The sequence below is a fragment of the Mus musculus genome, chromosome 11, assembly GCF_000001635.26.
Source record: "Mus musculus strain C57BL/6J chromosome 11, GRCm38.p6 C57BL/6J".
Lineage (NCBI taxonomy): Eukaryota > Metazoa > Chordata > Mammalia > Rodentia > Muridae > Mus > Mus musculus.
Genome location: NC_000077.6, coordinates 76931515 through 76937234, shown reverse-complemented (window position 1 = coordinate 76937234; position 5720 = coordinate 76931515).

The following is a 5720-nucleotide window of genomic DNA, read 5'->3' as shown; positions in this document are numbered from 1 at the left end:
TGTGACCGATAGACATGGAGGACCAGCTACATTTGGTTAAGTACATTTGAAATGGTTCATAATAACCCTTAGTAACACCTCATGACAGGAACAAAATGCCAAGCAAGGAGAATCCCTCATATTATCTAACAGTTGTCAATAAATGCATACTTTGTGGGTTGGAGAGATGCTTCAGTAGTTACAAATGTTTGTTGCTCTTCCAGAGGCACCAAGATCAGTTCCTAGCACCCACATCAGATGGCTTACCTTCTATAATTCCAGCTTTATCTGGCCTCCACCAGCACCCACAAAAATACCACACACACGCACACACACACACACACACACACACACTATACCCCCACACAAATAAAGTAATAAAGTAAAAATAAATCTTAAAAGAAATGCATACTTCTGAAATTGGTAGTGGTGATGTGAACTAGAAACTATTTGTGCTATTGCCACACGGCGGAGCATTTTAGCTGGGAAAACAGCATCTGCTCTTGAATGGACTTACTGCTAAGGGGAAATAGCCTTGAATGGAGAAAATTTTGTGTGAGTGCTGCGTGTGTATGTACATGTGTGGAGGCTAAAGGTCTTCCTCTATTGCTTTTCATCTTATTTCTTGAGATAAGAGTGGTCTCTCGCTGAACCTAGAACTTGCTAGACTACCTGGCCAACCAGTACCTAGGAATGCCCATCTGTCCTCCCACCCCAGCGCTTGGGTGACGGGCACGCATTGCCACATGTTTCACACAAATTCTAGGATCAAAACGCAGGTCCTCATACATGTGCAGCAAACCCTTTACTTACAGAATCCCTCTTGTGAGAAGGGTTAGGATCTTATCTTCTTTATAAAAAATCAACTGCTCTAAAAATTACTGTGGTAGTTTAGAGTAGATGGTAGGACAAAGGAAACACTTGGGAGGTCAGAAATGAGCCTGAAGGATAGTTTGTAATCAAATCATAAAGACTTTGATGGCACATACCCTTTATTCATTGGGATATTTCTTTTCTTGTTTGTTTTGTTGTGTTTTTTTTTTCAATACAGGGTTTCTCTGTGTATCCCTAGCTGCCCTGGAACTCCATCTATAGACCAAGCTGCCTAGAACCCAGATCCACCTGCCTCTACCCCTGAGTGCTGGAATTAAAGGGGTACACCACCATCACTGCCCAACCCATTGGGATATTTCGATATGGACAAAATCCCCCAATGGAAAACAACTTTTAAATAATGTTGCTGAACCAGATCAGTCTCGTCTGCTGTACAGTATGCCAGCCATTGAAATAATGTTTGCCAAAAGAGAATTTAAGGGCTGGCTTAACAGTTAAAAGAGCTTGCTGCTCTTCCAGAAGACAAGAGTACCGTCCCCCACATCAAGCAGCTTACAACTGCCTGTGTCACTAGCTCCAGGCACTTAAACAAAAAATAAATAATAATAATAAAGTTAAAGTCTCTCTCAATCCCCCCTTCTCTCTCTCTCTCTCTCTCTCTCTGTGTGTGTGTGTGTGTGTGTGTGTGTGTGTGTGTGTGTGTGTGTATCTGCCAAGTGTCCACATGTGAAGACCAGGAAGCAGATTTCAAATGTGTATCCTGCAGGACAGGGATAGGGGAGCTGACAGTCCGAGGATGGGAAACGTGACTGAAGGTTAGGAAGTTACCAATGCTCTGAGCACACAGTCAGACTGCAACAGCTTACCACCATGGCCCTCAAAGCTGAAGTGTTAACTACACCTCTCAGGTGGATGGATTTTAAAGGTCGGCTAAACTCAAGTCCTCTGCAAGCACAGCACACACTTTTAACTACTGAGCCATCTCTCCAGCTTCCTGGAATATTTTTTAAAATATTTTTAAAAGCAGGTGAAAAGGGTAAAAACAACTCTCTCAAGTTCTCCTCCAACCTCCACACACACGCACACACACATCCCACAACACATAACACATACCGCGCAACACATAAACTAAGTAAATGTAATAAGAAAATTTGAAGAGAAGCCAAAAGGAAACCAAAAAAAAGCACAAAAGACTCAAATAGGCAACACACAAAAGGAAACATAAATGACAAGAATGATCGAACTGGAAATCAAATCTGAAATAAAATAGCATTTTATACCTCTATAATAAAATAACTAAAAGAAAGCTAAAAAAAATAATAAACACAGTTGACAATTCTTATGTGCTGCTCATGGGGGCATAACTTAATATCACCAGCTTAAGAACATTTGTCCATGCAGTCCTACCCCCACCCCACCTCCCACACTCCCACCCCCCATAGTCCCACCTCCCACCCTCCCACAGTCCCCCCACACACACACACTGCTGAAGCTGATAGAAGCGCATCCTAACTGTGTTGTTTACTTCATTGTTGTGCAAACACACAGTGAGCTTGCACACGCATGGATGGCAAAAGTTAATCTTTTGATACGGGCTCTTGACACAATCAAGATGTGGTATGGCAAACAGAGGACAGATGAGGTTGAGACTAATGTGGAAGATACATCCTCTAAATGGGCAATGAGAAGTATCATGAACACATAAACAGCCATTTATGATCAAATAGCGTGCACTGTCTGTGCTATGCGACCACATGGCCAGCAGTACAGCAGGTTGGCTCATAGCAGCATCCCACAAACATGCAATCTGTTGCACTATGGCACTGGGACACAAGATCACTAGGCCAGAGGAACTTTTCAGCCTTGTTATAACCCTACAGAAGCACTGTCTTGTGTGCCATCTGTCATTGACAGAAACATCTGTATACAGCATATGACTCTACTTCATAATGTCCAAAGTACACATAGTCCCTAACCCAGTAGGACCACTCTCGAGCCTCTCTGGTTACCAGGAGCTTGTGGACTATTTAAAGTAAAATGTCAAGTGTAGACTTGGGATGCATCTTGGTGGTACTGTGAATGCCTAGCAAGTGGGGCTCTGGATTCAACCCCTATTGTGAGAAGGAGAACAAAATTTTTTCAGTGAAGAAATCACATTCTACATGTTCAGTATCCATATTTGGTGGAAGCTAGGCTACTGTGTCAGACTGCTGTAAAACAGAAGACTTTCATCACCAGAGTAAGTTCTATTGGACAGAGCTTCCCAGGAAAAATCGCTGCTCTGAGAGTCATGGTCAAGACAATTTCAGCTGCTGAGCAGTGGTGGCACAGGCCTTTAATCCCAGCACTTGGGAGGCAGAGGCAGGCAGATTTCTGAGTTCGAGGCCAGCCTGGTCTACAGAGTGAGTTCCAGGACAGTCAGGGCTACACAGAGAAACCCTGTCTCGAAAAACCAAAAAAACCAAAAAAAAAAAAAAAAAAAAAAAAAAAAAAAAAAAAAAAAAAATCAGCATTGCTGGTGATTGCACAGAATTAAAAAAAAAAAAAAATCCACTAGTTCAGGGTGGATGTTTGCCTAAGGTGATGTGGAGTGTGAAGGAAGAACTTTGAAGTCAGGCTGGAAACTTTGGAGGAAGCTTTTCTGAAGAGATGAATGATAACAAAGTTTTGTTCAACTGGGAATTTGTCAAGTGACAAGGCCTGGGGGAAAGGTGTTCTAGTTGGGATGTTCTAGTTTGCTCTCTGCTGTTCTGATAAAAACACCTGCCAAAAGTGAATCCAGAAGGAAAGGGTTCATGCTAACATGTCCCAATCACAGCCCATCATTGATGGAAGTCAACATGGAAACTAGACCAGGAGTAGAGGCAGGAACCATAAAGGAAACTGTTTATCCACTCCCTCTTTATGGCTTACTCGGCTTTCTTTCTTGATTTATTTCTTTTTATGTGTAGGGGTTTTGCCCACGTTTGACTATGTAGATATAAATGCAGTACCCATGGGGACCAGAAGAGGGCCCCAGATTTCCTGGAACTGGAGTTAACAAGACAATTGTGAAGTACTAGGAATTGAACCCAGGTCTGAAAGAGCAGCCAGGTTTCTGGATTTCATCTGTGCACAGCTCTTTGTACTCCAATCCCTCCAGGAGAGAGCTGGTCTTCAAGAGTGATGACACACCTGAGAGCACAGGTGAGACCACCATTTCTGCTCGAATTCCTGGCCCAAGAAGGACCCGCCCAGAGCCATCAGGACACAGGAACCAAGGAACAGCCGGGAACAGGATCCTTCCAGTTTCAGTCTGCACCCCAGAGCTGACCCTGTGCCACAGCACTCCACACCCAAATTCTGCCCAAAGAGAGCTGGCCTCCCAGGAGTACTGACACACAGGCTTACAGGAGAGGCAAGTCACAGTCAGAGACAGCAAGACCAGCTAACACCACAGATAACCAGATGGTGAGAGGCAAGTGCAAGAACATAAGCAACAGAAACCAAAGCTACTTGGCATCATCAGAACCCAGTTATCCCACCACAGCAAGCCATGGATAGCCCAACACACCAGAAAAGCAAGATTCCATTTTAAAATCACATCTCATGATGATGATAGAGGACTTCAAGAAGGACATAAATAACTCCCTTAAAGAAATACAGGAGAAGCCGGGCATGGTGGTGCATGCCTTTAATCCCAGCACTCGGGAGGCAGAGGCAGGTGGATTTCTGAATTCGAGGCCAGCCTGGTCAACAAAGTGAGTTCCAGGACAGCCAGGGCTATACAGAGAAACTCTGTCTCAAAAAAACCAAAAAAAAAAAAAAAAAAAAAAAAAAAAGAAAGAAAGAAAGAAAGAAAAGAAAAGAAATGAAATACAGGAGAACACAGATAAACAGGTAGAAGCCCTTAAAGAGGAAACACAAAAAATCCCTTAAAGAAGTACAGGAAAACACAACCAAATAGGTGAAGGAATTGAACAAAACCATCCAGGATCTAAAAATGGAAATAGAAACAAAGAAATCACAAAGGGAGACAACCCTGGAGATAGAAAACCTAGGAAAAGCCGGGCAGTGGTGGCGCATGCCTTTAATCCCAGCACTTGGGAGGCAGAGGCAGGTGGATTTCTGAGTTTGAGGCCAGCCTGGTCTACAGCGTGAGTTCCAGGACAGCCAGAGTTATACAGAGGAAACTCTGTCTCAAAAAAAAAAAAAGAAAGAAAGAAAGAAAAGAAAGAAAAAGAAAAAGAAAAGGGAAAAGGAAAAGAGGAAAAGGAAAAGGAAAAGGAAAAGGAAAAGGAAAAGGAAATCTAGGAAAGAGATCAGGAAACATAGATGCAAGCATCACCAACAGAATATAAGAGATAGAAGAGAAAATCTTAAGTTGCAGAAGATACCATAGAAAACATTGATACGGTTGAAACCACTGTCTCCTGCGTGAGATACGTTTCGACCCAGAGCTCTGCCATTAAACTACCTCATGTTTTTACATCAAGGTGGTCTGTTTGTTCGTGATTCTTGGGTGCACGCTGAATCGGGAGTTGAGTGGGGGTTTCCCCACTAGTTTCTTTCATTTGGAGGCCCCAGCGAGATCTGCATGACACCTAGGAACCCCGAAAGACCCCTTGGAGGTAAGTTTGTTTGTGTGCATCTTACATGTTGTCTGTTGTCTAAGTGTGGTGGATTTGTGTCTTGGTTTTTCAGTTCTGAGATTGTGAATTCGTGTCTTGGTTTTACAGTTCTGAGATCGTGGGTTCGAGTCCCACCTCGTGCCTTGGTTTTATGGTTCTGAGATCATGGGTTCGAGTCCCACCTTGTGCCTTGTTTTTACAGTTCCGAGATTGTGGGTTTGAGTCCCACCTCGTATTCTGTATTCTGGCAGCTGCCACTGTGGGTCGTAAGGACCCAGTAGCCTCAGGAGGGAGACA